Source organism: Triticum dicoccoides, chromosome 1B (assembly GCF_002162155.2).
Source record: "Triticum dicoccoides isolate Atlit2015 ecotype Zavitan chromosome 1B, WEW_v2.0, whole genome shotgun sequence".
Taxonomy (NCBI): domain Eukaryota; kingdom Viridiplantae; phylum Streptophyta; class Magnoliopsida; order Poales; family Poaceae; genus Triticum; species Triticum dicoccoides.
This window is the reverse complement of record NC_041381.1, coordinates 397,278,140-397,296,493: the sequence shown is the minus strand read 5'-3', so window position 1 is coordinate 397,296,493 and position 18,354 is coordinate 397,278,140.

Sequence of the window (18,354 nt, the reverse complement as noted above, 5' to 3'; positions counted from 1 at the left end):
GTGTGTGCAAATCTAGTTGCATGCATGCTTGCTCCTCTAGCTGGATCAGGCGGGGGGGGCCTCTATCTTCAGATGGTTTTGGCGTACTGACAGTGACCGCACCAAAGGTTGGAGGTGTCCTTGCATGCATGTTTTAATCATCTTGTCTTTAATTAAAGGCAATATTGTCTTTAATTAAAGGCATTCTATTGAGGGCAACTTTAACGTGGATCACCAAACCACCCGCAAATGTCCCGAATGAACGGTCTTTGTCATCCAGCGATGGTCACAAAAAATGTCTGGATCTGTCCGAATGCCTGAAATCCAAAAAACCAGAACTATTTGAGATTTGTGGGCGTTCAGACCACTATACGTCGGACTCAGACACTCCCGCACATCCAAAAAGCCTACCCGGAGTCCTCCTCCCTCCCACTTTGTCCCTATGTCTGCTCCCTCGACGACCGATGCCCCCGCTATACCACCCCGACCACCACCTTGGCCTTTTTGGAACTCCACAACTCAACCTAGGCACCTTCCTGCCTTCGACTACGTCATTGTTCCACCCCAAACCTGGCTGCAACCCAGGTATCCTTTGCTACCTACCGACACCAGCTTCCATGGCAGACACCACACCCGAAAAGTGTCCAGTCAAATGCCATTCCCAAATTCTTTGACATTCTCGTTGTTTCTTTAAAGCAAACACGATGGATTCATACGAGTAGTACTTCTATAACGAGTTCACTGAGTCATGTTAATCGGATGAGGAGGTGGAATAATACGAGGATGAAACGGCGATGATGAGGGCGGTTCTTGCAGACGCGATGCGTGTGGAGGAGCATGTTCTCAACACTTCAACCACAAGGTTCAACAAAGGGTCGTCGAGTGTTGAATAGGAATAGGGCACGTGGGCATTTGATGTTGGTCGGTGACTACTTTTGCCTCCGATGCACTATTCGAGCCCATGCCCGCCATCGATTTTAGATGTGGCGACAAGTATTTGTTGCATCTACCATGGTGTCCGGGCCAATCATGATTACTTCATCCGGAAGAAGGGTCCCATTAGTACAATTGAGTTCTTTGGTTACCAGAAATGCATGACTACAATGAAGATCCTTGCCTATGGCACGACCGCTGATTCGTAGGATGAGTACCTGTCAATGTCCGAAAGCACATGTCTCGAAGCGATGGTCAAATTTGCTACTACAGTGGTGAAGCTGTTTGGACCGGACTACTTGAGAGAACCTACTCACGCATATGCAACAAGGCTCATGGCAACTGGAAAAGCAAGAGAGTTTACAAGTATGCTCGGATCCCTGAATTGCATGCACTGGAAATCAAAGAACTGCCCTTATGCTCAACAAGGGCAATGGCAAGGTCATCACAAAAGCCCACCATCATTCTCAAAGCAGTTGCATCACATGACCTCTAGTTTTGACACTCTTTATTTGGCATGCTGAAGTGGTCTTCATTGTTTGCAATGTTGTGTGTGGGCCAAGCTCCTAAGTGCAACTATACCATCATTGGTCATAACTACAACATGGTATACTATCTTTGATGGTAACTATCCTTCAAAATATGTCATTTTGCCCAAAAACAAGAATTGGCTAGAAACAGTGGAGAGAGCATTTGAAGTGCTCCAAGCCTATTTTGCAGCTCATCGCGATCTTGTTGAACTATGGGATGCAGAAACATTGTGGGAGGTGATGACAACATGTGTAATCATACACAACATGATTGTGGAGGATGAGGATGATGAAGTTTGCCATGCTCTAGATTTTCAAAACATGGGTTATCCTATCTAGCTTCAAGAGCAAAATCGACATTGACAAACTCATGAGTAGCTGCAGAATGATGTGGTTTAGCATCTTTGGAAGTTTCATATGGAAAACTAGAACACGCCTCTGACTAAGATGAATTCAAATTTGAACTATTTTATTGTTGGGGAACGCAGTAATTTCAAAAAAATTCCTACGATCACGCAAGATCTATCTAGGAGATGCATAGCAATGAGAGGGGAGAGTGTGTCCACGTACCCTCGTAGATCGAAAGCGGAAGCGTTTAGTAACACGGTTGATGTAGTCGAACTTCTTCGCGATCCAACCGATCCAAGTACCGAACGTACGGCAGCTCCACATTCAGCACACGTTCATCTCGATGACGTCCCTCCTGCTCTTGATCCAGTTGAGGACGAGGGAGAGTTTTGTCAGCACGACGCATGGCGACGGTGATGATGATGTTACCGGTGCAGGGCTTCGCCTAAGCACTACGACGATATGATCGAGGTGTGTAACTGTGGAGGGGGGCACCGCACACGGCTAAGGCAAAACTTGGTGTGTTCTAGGGTGCCCCCTGCCCCCGTATATAAAGGAGGGATGGGGAGGCCGGCCGACCAAGCTAGGCGCACCGGGAGAAGGGGAATCCTACTAGGACTCCAAGTCCTAGTAGGTTTCCACCTAAAGGAGAAGGGGGAAGGAAGGGAGAGGGGGCCGCGCCCCCAACCCCTTGTCCAATTCGGACTGGGCTCGGGGGGGGGGGGGGCACCTCCTGGCCGCTGCCTCTCCTTCCCACTAAGGCCCATCAACTCCCCGGGGGGTTCCGGTAACCTCCCGGTACTCCGAAAAACACTCGAACTTCTCGGAACCATTCCGATGTCTGAGTATAGCCTTCCAATATAGTAGTCTTTATGTCTTGACCATTTTGAGACTCCTTGTCACGTCTGTGATCTCATCCGGGACTTCGAACAGACTTCGGTCATCAAAACACATAACTCATAATACAAATCGTCACGAACGTTAAGCGTGCGGACCCTACGGGTTCGAGAGCTATGCAGACATGACCGAGACACATCTCCGATCAATAACCAATAGCGGAACCTGGATGCTCATATTGGCTCCTACATTTTCTACAAAGATCTTTATCGATCAAACCGCATAACAACATACATTGTTCCCTTTGTCATCGGTATGTTACTTGCCCGAGATTCGCTTGTTGGTATCATCATACCTAGTTCGATCTCGTTACCGGCAAGTCTCTTTACTTGTTCCATAATGCTTCATCCCGCAACTAACTCATTAGTCACATTGCTTGCAAGGCTTATAGTGATGAGCATTACCGAGAGGGCCCAGAGATGCCTCTCTGAAACACGGTGTGACAAATCCTAATCTCGATCTATGCCAACCCAACAAACACCTTCGGAGACACCTGTAGAGCATCTTTATAATCACCCATTTACGTTGTGACGTTTGATAGCACTCAAGGTGTTCCTCCAGTATTCGGGAGTTGCATAATCTCATAGTATGAGGAACATGTATAAGTCATGAAGAAAGCAGTAGCAATGAAACTGTAACGACCATAATGCTAAGCTAACGGATGTGTCTTGTCCATCACATCATTCTCCTAACGATGTGATCCCGTTCATCAAATGACAACACATGTCTATGGTTAGGAAACATAACCATCTTTGATTAACGAGCTAGTCAAGTAGAGGCATACTAGGGACACTATGTTTTGTCTATGTATTCACACATGTACTAAGTATCCGTTAATACAATTCTAGCATGAATAATAAACATTTATCATGAAATAAGGAAATAAATAATAACTTTATTATTGACTCTAGAGCATATTTCCTTCAGTCTCCCACTTGCACTAGAGTCAATAATCTAGATTACAAAGTAACGATTCTAACACCCATGGAGTCTTGGTGTCGATCATGTTTTGCTCATGGAAGAGGCTTAGTCAACGGGTCCGCAACATTCAGATCCGTATGTATCTTGCAAATCTCTATGTCTCCCTCCACGACTTGATGCCAGATGGAATTGAAGCGTTGATAACCCACAAGTATAGGGGATCGCAACAGTTTTCGAGGGTAGAGTATTCAACCCAAATTTATTGATTCGACACAAGGGGAGCCAAAGAATATTCTCAAGTGTTAGCAGTTGAGTTGTCAATTCAACCACTCCTGGAAAACTTAATATCTGCAGCAAAGTATTTAGTAGCAAAGTAATATGGAAGTAACGGTAACAGTGGCAAAAGTAAAAGTAGCAGTTTTGTAGTAATTGTAACAGTGGCAACGGTGAAGTAACTAAGCAAAGATCAATATGTGAAAAGCTTGTAGGCATTGGATCAGTGATGGATAATTATGTCGGATGCGATTCCTCATGCAATAGTTTTAACATAGGGTGACACAGAACTAGCTCTAGTTCATCAATGTAATGTAGGCATGTATTCCGAATATAGTCATACGTGCTTATGGAAAAGAACTTGCATGGCATCTTTTGTCCTACCCTCGCGTGGCAGCGGGGTCCTATTGGAAACTAAGGGATATTAAGGCCTCCTTTTAATAGAGTAATGGACCAAAGCATTAACACTTAGTGAATACATGAACTCCTCAAACTACGGTCATCACCGGGAGTGGTCCCGATTATTGTCACTTCGGGGTTGCCGGATCATAACACATAGTAGGTGACTATTGACTTGCAAGATAGGATCAAGAACTCACATATATTTATGAAAACATTATAGGTTCAGATCTGAAAATCATTGCACTCGGGCCCTAGTGACAAGCATTAAGCATAGCAAAGTCATAGCAACATCAATCTTAGAATATAATGGATACTAGGGATCAAACCCTAACAAAACTAACTCGATTACATGGTAAATCTCATCCAACCCATCACCGTCCAGCAAGCCTACGATGGAATTACTCACGCACGGCGGTGAGCATCATGAAATTGGTGATGGAGGATGGTTGATAATGACGACAACGACGGATTCCCCTCTCTGGAGCCCCAAACGGACTCCAGATCAGCCCTCCCGAGAGAGATTAGGGCTTGGCGGCGGCTCCATATCGTAAAACATGATGAATCCTTCTCTCTGATTTTTTCTACCCGAACGTGAATATATGGAGTTGGAGTTGAGGTCGGTGGAGCCTCAGGGGGCCCACCAGGTAGGGGGCGCGCCCAGGGGGTAGGGCGCGCCCCCACCCTCGTGGACAGGGTGTGGGCCCCCTGGTCTTGATTCTTTCGTCAGTATTTTTTATTAATTCCAAAAATATTCTCCGTGAAGTTTCAGGTCATTCCAAGAACTTTTATTTCTGCACAAAAATAACACCATGGCAATTCTGCTGAAAACAACGTCAGTCCGGGTTAGTTACATTCAAATCATGCAAGTTAGAGTCCAAAACAAGGGCAAAAGTGTTTGGAAAAGTAGATACGATGGAGACGTATCAAGCGTCTCTTGATATGTTTGGTTCTCTTGTGAAATCTGGATTCCTTTGCCAAGGCAATTGGACAAGTATTTTCACAAAAGATTTTCATTGGACCCGATGCACTAGGTATGACACCTAGATCGGATATGAACTCCTTCATCCAGACTCCTTCATTTGCTGCTTCCGAAGCAGCTCTTCCATTCAATATAAATACGTATCCGGATTGCAACTTAGAGTCATCCGGATCAGTGTCAAAGCTTGCATCGACGTAACCATTTACGACGAGCTCTTTGTCACCTCCAGAAACGAGAAACATATCCTTAGTCCTTTTCAGGTATTTCAGGATGTTCTTGACCGCTGTTTATGTTGGGTTCTACGGTAGGATGCATCGACTGCAAATTAAAATTTTCCTACGCGCAGAACAACCTGGAACATGCTACGGGATATGGATCACAGTTCATTACCACTAGACGCGCAGTGTCATGGAGCGGAAGAAGATTTGGGGCAGCGCATCCGCGTGGATCGTCTCCTCCTCGTCCGATCTCCCTCGAACAACCGGTCATCCGATCCCACGTACAAGTTCGCCGGAGCGGCACAAGTGCACCGCCTCTAACGGTATCCGCGCGTGCAGGAGGAACACCGTGTGGTAGACTGCTAGGTCCGATCACACAGTCGGCAGCGAGTGGAGGTGGACATGCAAACCCTAGTGACAACACTGAGCGATCAACCTTGTGAGTGTGCCGCACCTCCACTTTATATAGGCGTCCGTCGCGGGCTCAACACTTGGGCCTCGCACGGACCCTAAAGCCCACAAGTCTACTTGGCCACAATCCGAATACAGCTCGGATCACATCCGACCAATGTCCTCGGATCCGACCTCGTAGGTTCCTTCCTTTAAGCACGCGACCCCTCAGGTTCAAGTCGGCTTGGTCGTAGTTCGGATCACCTCCGAACTGCATGGTTGGTAGCGGCCTCTAGCAAGGCATGCCGACCACCAAGTAGACTATGAAGCTGGTTAGGCGAACCTATACAACATGTCACACTTTTGTTCCCTTTGCCACACGATATATGTTGTCGGGCTCAAGGCGAGGCTGTCATCCTTGTGTTAGCCTGACCTCTTTCTCGTTCCAGTGATGCCGACCACAAACCGGATTATCTCATAATCCTTGTCGCATGGCCATGCTTATCCTAGTCGGATCACACGAGGGGCCCAGAGTATATCTCTCCTAATCGGAGGGGTAAATCCCATCTTGCTCGACCATGTCTTGCAGCATGGGACTGGACAAACCCGAAACCTACCTTTGTAACTACCCAGTCACGGAGTAGCGTTTGGTCGGCCCAAAGCAAGTCTGTCACCATCTCGAGTACATGCGTCAGCTCAGGTCTTAGGACATAGAATGTATGTTGTACTAGAGACTCACAGATGACATATCGCTGCGTCTCATAGTTGGGTCTGTTCGACTTGGACCTTATCTCGACTCAGATTCGACTACATCAAATCCGACCAGATCCTTCCGAGTCCATACTATCCAGTTAGCATCCAATGCTCCATGGCTAGTGAGACCAAGCCATCCACCGTGTTATATGCTAGTCTAGTCCGACGTGTGCCCACACATCACTTGCGACTATGGACAATTTAGGATGTATCATACAACATGAGATCTCACAGACAAGTCACATACTAGCCAACAAGTATCATTAATTACATCCAAGGACTATCTTTATTCATAAACACATAGGAAATATCATCATACATGATTGCCTCTAGGGCATATCTCCAACAGTCCCCCACTTGCACTAGAGTCAATCAAATAGACATCGAATGCCCATAGCTCTAACGCGCCCCTCATGCTTGGGTTGTGGAAGCTTCTTAGTCAACGGATCTGCAACATTTGCATCCGTGTGAATTTTGCATAAGTCTACATCACCATTCTTTATGATCTTTCGTATTACGTGATATTTCCGATCTATGTGTGTGACCTTGTGGTGATTCCTCGGCTCCTTGGCTTGTGCGATGGCACCAGAATTATCACAATAAAGGTCCAACGGTTTTACCGAGGCTGGGAAAATACCAAGATCATCCAGAAAATGCCGGATCCAGACACCTTCCTTTGCAGCTTCACAAGCCAAAATGTATTCGACTTGTGTGGCAGAATCGGCCACCGTATCCTGCTTGGAACTTGATACGTCTCCAATGTATCTATAATTTTTGATTGTTCCATGCTATTATATTACCAGTTTTGGATGTTTATGGGCTTTACTTTACACTTTTATATCATTTTTGGGACTAACCTACTAACGGAGGCCCAGCCCGAATTGCTGTTTTTTGTGTGCCTATTTCAGTGTTTCGAAGAAAAGGAATATCAAATGGAGTCAGAATGGATTGAAACCTTTGGGAGCAATCTTTTTGGATCAAACGTGATCCAGAGGACTTGGAGTGGAAGTCAAGAAACAAAGGAGGCGGCCACGAGGGTGCCCGGCGCGCCCCCTACAGGTGGGCTTGCCCCCACCCTCTTGGGCCCCTCGGGCGTCCACCGACATACTCCTTCCTCCTACATATAACCATGTACCCCGAAAACATCATAAGCGACCACGAAAAACTATTTCCACCGCCGTAACCTTCTGTATCCGTGAGATCCCATCTTGGAGCCTTCGCCGGTGCTCCAGCGGAGGGGGAATCGATCATGGAGGGCCTCTACATCATCTCCAAGTCCTCTTCGATGAGTTGTGAGTAGTTTACCACAGACCTTTGGGTCCATAGTTATTATCTAGATGGCTTCTCTCTCTTTGAATCTCAATACAAAGTTCTCCTTGATCTTCTTGGAGATCTATTCGATGTAACTCTTTTTGCGGTGTGTTTGTCGACATCCGATGAATTGTGGGTTTATGTTCAAGTTTATCTATGAGAAATATTTGAATCTCCTCTGAATTCTTTTATGTATGATTAAGTTATCTTTGTAAGTCTCTTCGAATTATCAGTTTGGTTTGGCCTACTAGATTGATCTTTCCTGCAATCGGAGAAGTGCTTAGCTTTGGGTTCAATCTTGCGGTGTCCTTTCCCAGTGACAGCAGGGGCAGCAAGGCACGTACTGTATTGTTGCCATCGAGGATAAAAATATGGGGTTTATATCATATTGCATGAGTTTATCCCTCTACATCATGTCATCTTTCTTAATGCGTTACTCTATTCTTTATGAACTTAATACTCTAGATGCATGTTGGATAGCGGTCGACGTGTGGAGTAAAAGTAGTAGATGCATGCAGGAGTCGGTTGTAGGACCTTGAGAAGAGGTGTCTAGAGGGGGGGTGATTAGACACTAAGTACCAAAGTTGCAGTTTTTAGCCTTTTTAAAGTTTGAGTGGAGTTTAGGCACAAGTTTAACATTCACAACATATAGCAAGCAAGCATGCAAAGAGTATATGAGCAGCGGAAAGTAAAGCATGCAAGTTGCAAGAATGTAAAGGGAAGGGATTGGAGGATTCAAACACAATTGGAGACACGGATGTTTTTGGCGTGGTTCCGATTGGTGGTGCTATCGTACATCCACGTTGATGGAGACTTCAACCCACGAAGGGTAACAGTTGCGCGAGTCCACAGAGGGCTCCACCCATGAAGGGTCCACGAAGAAGCAACCTTGTCTATCCCACCATGGCCGTCGCCCACGAAGGACTTGCCTCACTAGCTGTAGATCTTCACGAAGTAGGCGATCTCCTTGCCCTTACAAACTCCTTGGTTCAACTCCACAATCTTGTCGGAGGCTCCCAAGTGACACCTAGCCAATCTAGGAGACACCACTCTCCAAGAAGTAAAAAATGGTGTGTGGATAATGAACTCCTTGCTCTTGTGCTTCAAATGATAGTCTCCCCAACACTCAACTCTCTCATAGGATTTGGATCTGGTGGAAAGAGGGTTTGAGTGGAAAGCAACTTGGGGAAGGCTAGAGATCAAGATTCATATGGTAGGAATGGAATATCTTGGCCTCAACACATGAGTAGGTGGTTCTCTCTCAGAAATAGGATGCTGGAAGTGTAGGTTCAGTCTGATGGCTCTCTCCACGAATGAAGAGGAGGTGGAGGGGTATATATAGCCTCCACACAAAATCTAACCGTTACACACAATCTACCAAACTCGGTGGGACCGAATCGTTAAACTCGGTCAGACCGATTTAGCAAATAATGTGACCGTTAGGGTTTTCGGTGGGACCGGAATGCAACTCGGTGGGACCGATTCGGTTAGGGTTAGGGCATAACGTAATCTCGGTAAGACCGACTACACAAACTCGGTGGGACCGATTTTGGTAATAAGCTTTCCAGAGAGTTGGTCAGGCAAACTCGGTTTGACCGATTATCAAACTCGATGGGACCGATTTTGACAATAAGTTTACCAGAGAGTTTGCATTGTAATATCGGTAGTACCGATTGCTCAAACTCGGTGAGACCGATTTTGATAATGGACATACACAGAGAGATTACAATCCCATCTCGGTGAGACCGAGATCCCTATCGGTGAGACCGATTTGCCTAGGGTTTATGGCAGTGGCTAAGAGATCCAAACTCGATGGCGCCGGATAGAAAGAATCAGTGGGGCCGAGTTTGACTTTAGGTTTAGGACATATGTGGATGTGAGAAAGTGGTTGAGGGTTTTGGAGCATATCACAAAGCACATGAAGCAAGAGGCTCATTAAGCAACACCTCATCCCTCCTTGATAGTATTGGCTTTTCCTATAGACTCAATGTGATCTTGGATCACTGAAATGTAAAATGAAGAGTCTTGAGCTTGAAGCTTGAGCCAATCCTTTGTCCTTAGCATCTTGAAGGAATTCCCACATCATTTAGTCCATGCCACTCCATTGTTGAACTTATCTGAAACATACTAGATAAAAGTGTTAGTCCAACAAGAGATATGTTGTCATTAATTACCAAAACCACCTAGGGAGCACTTGTGCTTTCATTGGTCTACTTGTCACGGACGTGATGCCTATATACATGATCATGCCTAGATAATCTCATAATTATTCGCTTTTCTATCAATTGCTCGACAGTAATTTGTTCACCCACCGTAATAATTATGCTATCTTGAGAGAAGCCACTAGTGAAACCTATGGCCCCCGGATCTATCTATTATCATATAAGCTTTCAATCTACTTTTATTTGCATCTTTACTTTTCCAATCTATATTATAAAATACCAAAAATATATTTATCTTATCATATTATCTCTATCAGATCTCACTTTCGCAAGTGGCCGTGAAGGGATTGACAACCCCTTTATTGTGTTGGTTGCGAGCTCTTGTTTGTTTGTGTAGGTGCGTGGGACTTGTGAGGAGCCTCCTATTGGATTGATACCTTGGTTCTCAAAAACTGAGGGAAATACTTATGCTACTATTGCTGCATCACCTTTTCCTCTTCAAGGAAAACCAACGCAAGCTCAAGACGTAGCAAGAAGGATTTCTGGCGCCGTTGCTGAGGAGGTCTTCGCTCAAGTCAAGACATACCAAGTACCCATCACAAACTCATCTCCCTCGCATTACATTAATTTCCATATGCCTCTCGTTTTCCTCTCCCCTACTTCACCCTTGCCGTTTTATTCGCCCTTCTTCTGTTCGTCTTTTCATTTGCTTTGATGTCTTACTTGGCTCGTTTGGTCGTTTAGTTGGAATAGTGGTTTATTTATTGCTAAACAGAGAAGCTAAAATCTATGGATCCTCATCCGCTTGCTAATCTTTTTAAGAGATCCAATTATGATGAACCAATTGCTAGTGAGTTTTGTGCACTAGATTATCTTTATGAAGCTTTGCTTGAAATTCGTGAATCTGAAATTTATGATGAAGAAATTTATGAAGAGATTCATGATAACTCTTTGAATAAAAAGCATGATTGCAATGATGTTACTATAAATTCTCTTGACGTCAATTGTGTTAATAATATGCAAAACCCTAAGCTTGGGGATGCTAGTTTTGCTATGTCTACTACTTGTTCCAATGATCATGATTGGGGTGATTCTTTTTGATCTTGGAAATTTATTTAACCCCCATGATGAATATAAGATTGATAATAGTGTTTGCAATAATATTGAAAGTGGGTTTGGAAGAGTGTCAACTTTATATCCCACATATTTGGAGTATATTCAATCTTATGGTATTTTTATAAAAGTGGGTTTGGAGAGGTCATGACTTTAGTTAATGATAATCCCACTATCTTGGAAGAGTGTCAACTTTGCATGCATGTGGATCGTGTTGAGAATATGTTTTGTGATAGCTATATTGTTGAATTTGCTTATGATCCTACATGTAATTATTATGAGAGAGGAAAATATGGTTGTAGAAATTTTCTTGGTACTAAGTTACCTCTCGTCATGTTGAGTTTGCTATCGTCTCTTTCTTCTTCCTTGCATATGCTAATTTTTGCTTTCTATAATAATTCGTTTTCTTATAAAATGCCTATGCATAGGAAGTATGTTAGACCTAGATGTGTTTGTCACATGTTTTATGATGTTCTCTTTATGCTTTAATTCTTGTCTTTCATGTGAGCATCATTGAAATCTCAATGCCTAGAAAAAGGCTTTAAAGAAAAGCGCTTGTTGGGAGACAACCCAATATTTTTCCTTTCTGTTATTCATTAAATAATTCATCTAGCTTCTATTTAGATGTGTTTTCATGCTTTAATTAGTGTTTTTCCCAAGTAGAACCTATAGGGTAACCTATGGTAATAGTTAATTTGATTCTGCTGAAAAACAGAAACTTTGCGCTCACGAGAAAAAATTCAATAAATCACAGAAATGTGCTTTTGCATTGATTTTTTTACTTTAGATAAATAGACAAATTTCCTAGGACTTCCTTGGTAGGATTTTTAGAGTTCCAGAAGTGTTCGAAAGTTACAGATTGCTACAGACTGTTCTGTTTTTGACAGATTCTGCTTTTCGTGTGTTGTTTGCTTATTTTTGATGCATCTATGGCTAGTATGTAGGAGTATGAACCATAGAGAAGTTGGAATATAGTAGGTTTAACACCAATATAAATAAAGAATGTGTTCATTACAGTACCTTATGTGGTGGTTTTGCTTTCTTGCACTAACGAAGCTTATGAAATTTCCTGTTGAGTTTTGTGTTGTGAAGTTTTCAAGTTTTGGGTAAAGATTTGATGGACTATGGAATAAGGAGTGGCAAAAGCCTAAGCTTGGGGATGCCCATGGCACCCCAAGATATTCAAGGACAACCAAAATCCTAAGCTTGGGGATGCCCCGGATGGCATCCCCTCTTTCATCTTCGTCTATCGGTAACTTTACTTGGAGCTATATTTTTATTCACCACATGATATGTGTTTTGCTTGGAGCATCCTGTATGATATTAGTCTTTGCTTTTTAGTTTACCACAATCATCCTTTCTGTACACACCTTTTGGGAGAAACCCACTTGATTGGAATTTATTAGAATACTCTATGTGCTTCACTTATATCTTTTGAGCTAGATAGTTTGCTCTATGTGCTTCACTTATATTTTCTAGAGCACGGCGGTGGCTTTATTTTGAAGAATTTTTTGATCTCTCATGCTTCACTTATATCATTTTGAGAGTTCTTTAGAACAGCATGGTATTTGCTATGGTTATAAATTTGGTCCTAGAATGATGAGCATCCAAGTTGGGTATAATAAAAACTATCATAGAAAGTGCATTAAAAACTATGGTCAATTTGATGCTTGATAATTGTTTTAAGATATAAAGGTGATAATGCTAGAGTCATGCTAGTTGGGTAATTATGAAATTGAGAAATACTTGTGTTGAACTTGGCAAGTCCCATAGCATGCACGTATGGTAAACGTTGTGTGACAAATTTGTTGCATGGGGTGCTCTTTTGATTGTCTTCCTTATGAGTGGCAGTCGGGGACGAGCGATGGTCTTTTCCTACCAATCTATCCCTCTAGGGGCATGCGTAGTAGTACTTTGCTTCGAGGGTTAATAAACTTTTGCAATAAGTATATGAGTTCTTTATGACTAATGTGAGTCCATGGATATACGCACACTTACCCTTCCACTTTGCTAGCCTTTATTATGCCGCGCAACTTTTGCCGGTATCTTGCACCCTTTATTTAGCTTCCTCAAAACAGCCACCATACCTACCTATTATGGCATTTCCATAGCCATTCCGAGATATATTTCCATGCAACTTTCCACCGTTCCGTTTATTATGACACGCTCCATCATTGTCATATTGCTCTTTGCATGATCATGTAGTTGACATTGTATTTGTGGCAAGGCCACCTTCATAATTTTTCATACATGTCACTCTTGATTCATTGCATATCCCGGTACACCGTCGGAGGCATTCACATAGAATCATATTTTGTTCTAAGTATTGAGTTGTAATTCTTGAGTTGTAAATCAATAAAAGTGTGATGATCTTCATTGTTAGAGCATTGTACCAAGTGAGGAAAGGATGATGAAGACTATGATTCCCCCAAAAGTCGGGATGAGACTTCGGACTTTATAAAAATAAAAAAGGTCAAAGAAGCCCATAAAAAAAGAGGCCAAATAAGCCCACCAAATAAAAAAATGAAAATAGAGAAAAGATAGAAGGAGCAATGCTACTATCTCTTTTCCACACTTGTGCTTCAAAGTAGCACCATGATCTTCATGATAGAGAGTCTCCTATGTTGTCACTTTCATATACTAGTGGGAATTTTTCATTATAGAACTTGGCTTGTATATTCCAATGATGGGCTTCCTCAAAAACGCCCTAGGTCTTCGTGAGCAAGCAAGTTGGATGCACACCCACTTAGTTTCTTTTGTTGAGCTTTCATATATTTATAGCTCTAGTGCATCCGTTGCATGACAATCCCTACTCACTCGCATGATATCTATTAATGGGCATCTACATAGCCCGTGGATACGCGTAGTTGATGTGAGACTATCTTCTCCCTTTTTGTCTTCACAACCACCACCATATACCACCATAGTGATATGTCCATGGCTTGTGCTCATGTATTGTGTAAGAGTTGAAAAGGCTGAAGCGTGTTAAAAAGTATGAACAATTGCTTGGATCATCATCAGGGTTGTGTATGATGGGAGTATGTTGTTTAATGAAAATGAAGCATGGCCTAACTATATGATTTTGTAGGGATAAGCTTTCTTTGACTATGCTATTTTGATAAGACATGATTATTTGTTAGTATGCTTCAAGTATTATTTTTTTATGTTTTATAAGCTTTTATCTTGAATCATTTGGATCTGAACAATCATGCCACAATAAAGAAAATTACATTGAGAATTATGCTAGGTAGCATTCCACATCAAAAATTCTGTTTTTATCATTTACCTACTCGAGGACGAGCAGGAATTAAGCTTGGGGATGCTTGATATGTCTCCAACGTATCTATAATTTTTGATTGTTCCATGCTATTATATTACCCGTTTTGGATGTTTATGTCCTTTACTTTACACTTTTATATCATTTTTGGGACTAACCTACTAACCGGAGGCCCAACCTGAATTGCTGTTTTTTGCCTATTTCAGTGTTTCAAAGAAAAGGAATATCAAATGGAGTCCAAACGGAATGAAACCTTCGGGAGCGATCTTTTTGGAACAAACGTGATCCATAGGACTTGGAGTGGAAGTCAAAAAACAAAGGAGGCGGCCACGAGGGTGCCCGATGCGCCCCCTACAGGTGGGCGCACCCCCCACCCTCATGGGCCCCTCGGGCATCCACCGACGTACTCCTTCCTCCTACATATACCCATGTACCCCGAAAACATCATAAGCGACCATGAAAAACTATTTCCACCGCCGTAACCTTCTGTATACGCGAGATCCCATCTTGGAACCTTCACCGGTGCTCCGCTGGAGGGGGAATCGATCACGGAGGGCCTCTACATCATCTCCAAGGCCTCTCCAATGAGTTGTGAGTAGTTTACCATAGACCTTCGGGTCCATAGTTATTAGCTAGATGGCTTCTTCTCTCTTTGAATCTCAATATAAAGTTCTCCTTGATCTTCTTGGAGATCTATTCGGCGTAACTCTTTTTGCGGTGTGTTTGTCGAGATCTGATGAATTGTGGCTTTATGATCAAGTTTATCTATGAGAAATATTTGAATCTCCTCTGAATTCTTTTATGTAAGATTGAGTTATCTTTGCAAGTCTCTTCGAATTATCAGTTTGGTTTGGCCTACTAGATTGATCTTTCCTGCAATGGGAGAAGTGCTTAGCTTTGGGTTCAATCTTGCGGTGTCCTTTCCCATGGACAGCAGGGGCAGCAAGGCATGTATTGTATTGTTGCCATCGAGGATAAAAAGATGGGGTTTATATCATATTGCATGAGTTTATCCCTCTACATCATGTCATCTTTCTTAATGTGTTACTCTGTTCTTTATGAACTTAATACTCTAGATGCATGCTGGATAGCGGTCGATGTGTGGAGTAATAGTAGTAGATGCAGGCAGGAGTCGGTCTACTTGTCACGGACGTGATGCCTATATACATGATCATGCCTAGATAATCTCATAATTATTTGCTTTTCTATTAATTGCTCGACAGTAATTTGTTCACCCACCGTAATAATTATGCTATCTTGAGAGAAGCCACTAGTGAAACCTATGGCCCCCGGGTCTATCTCTTATCATATAAGCTTTCAATCTACTTTTATTTACATCTTTACTTTTCCAATCTATATTATAAAATACCAAAATATATTTATCTTATCATATTATCTCTATCAGATCTCACTTTCGCAAGTGGCCGTGAAGGGATTGACAACCCCTTTATTGCGTTGGTTGCGAGTTCTTGTTTGTTTGTGTAGGTGCGTGGGACTTATGAGGAGCCTCCTACTGGATTGATACCTTGGTTCTCAAAAACTAAGGGAAATACTTACATTACCATTGCTGCATCACCCTTTCCTCTTCAAGGAAAACCAACGCAAGCTCAAGACGTAGCAGAACTCATCCAGTGCATTGCCCCTCCGTTCAGGACGTACACGAATCCAGACTGTGATTGACAATCATCTTTGTAGGTTTGGAAACTAGCATCGACGTAACCCCTTACGACGAGCTCTTCCTCACCTCCATAAACTAGGAACATCTCTTTTGTCCTTTTCAGGTACTTCAAAATAGTCTTTACCGCTGCCCAGTGACTCTCACCTGGGTTGGCCTGGTATCTGCTTGCTAGGCTTATTGCAAAAGCAACATCAGGCCGTGTACATATCATGCCATGCATGATGGATCCAGTTGCCGAGGCATACGGAATCCTACTCATCCTACTTCGCTCATCAAATGTTGAAGGACTCTGAGTCTCGCTTAGCCTTATACCATGTGAGAGTGGCAAGAACCCTTTCTTCGCCTCACTCATGTTGAAATGTTTCAACACTTTATCTATGTACATGCTCTGGCTTAAGCCGAGCAGCCTTCTCGGTCTATCTCTATAGATCTTAATGCCTAAAATATAGACTGCCTCACCAAGGTCCTTCATCGAAAACTTGCCATTCAATGATTCCTTGACCGAGTTCAGCATCGAAACATCATTTACGATTAGTAATATGTCATCCACATATAAGATCAAAAACACTATTGAGCTCCCACTTAACTTCTTGTATAAACAAGCGTCCTCTTCGCTTTTGATGAAACCGAGACCACTGACGACCTCATCAAAATGAATATTCCAGCTCCGAGATGCTTGCCTCAACCCATAAATGGATCTCTTGAGCTTGCATACTTTACTAGCGCTAGTCGGATCGACAAAACCCTCGGGCTATATCATATACACGTCCTCGGTTAAATTTCCATGTAGGAAAGCCGTTTTGACATCCATCTTCCATATCTCGTAATCAAAATACGCAACTATAGCTAGTACGTTCCTCACCGACTTCAGCATCGCTACCGGCGAGTAAGTCTTGTCGTAGTCAATTCCTTGAACTTGTCCATAACCCTTAGCGACAAGCCGTGCTTTGTGGATCTGAACATTTCCATCCACATCAGTTTTCTTCTTAAAGACCCATTGGCAACCAATGGCAGTTACGCCAGGTGGCGGATCAACCAAGTCCCAGACTTGATTCTCATCCATGGACTTTAACTCAGATCTCATGGCCTCCAGCCATGCCTCGGAATCTGGGCTCACCATCGCTTCTGCATACGTGGCCGGCTCGTCGCTTTCTAGCAACAATACATCACGCACTCTGCGCGATCTTTCTGACCTTCGTGGTTCCGGTGCCGCTTCCACTATGGGTTCCCTGACTAACTCCGGTATGATCTCATCACTAGACGAGCTGTGCCTGAGTGGTCCTCGAATTTCTTCGAGTCAAACCATCCTCCCACTGGCCTCCCGACTGAGAAACTCTTTCTCAAGGAAAACCCTGTTCCGAGCAACAAACACTTTGTTCTCTTCTCGGTTGTAGAAGCTATATCCCAAGGTTTCCCTCGGAAATCCCATGAATATGCATTTATCTGACTTGGGTGTAAGCTTGTGTGACATAAGTCGCTTGACAAATGCTTCACAACCCCAAATCTTTAGAAAAGACAAACTAGGACTCTTCCCTATCCACATCTCATGTGGTGTCTTGTCTATGGATTTTGATGGTACCCTGTTAAGTGTGAAAGTTGCAGTTTCTAGAGCGTATCCCCAAAATGACAAGGGTAAATCCGATTTGCTCATCATTGATCGGACCATGTCCAACAAGGTCCTATTCCTCCGTTCCAATATGTCGTGTTTCTATGGCGTACCCGGAGGTGTGAGCTGAGGTACTATACCTCGGCTTTTCAGATGATCATCAAACTCCTGGCTCATGTACTCACCTCCACGATCAGTACGCAGAAGCTTTATAGTCTTGCCGAGCTGATTCTCAACCTCGTTCTGAAACTCTTTGAACTTTTCAAAAGTTTCCGACTTGTGCCTCATCAAATAGATATATCCATATCTACTCAAGTCGTTGGCAAAAGTCACGAAGTACTAATAGCCACCTCTGGCAGTTGTGCTCCTTGGACCACACACATCGCTATGTATAAGCTCCAACAGCTCGGACGCCCTCTCGCAACTCTTTGCGAAAGGAGACTTAGTCATCTTATCGAGCAAGCATGATTCACATGTCTCGAACGACCCGAAGTCGGACGAAGTTAGGAGCCCATCATCATGGAGCTTCTTCACGTGTTTTAGACTAATGTGTCCAAGCCGGCAATGCGAGACGTATGCCGGAT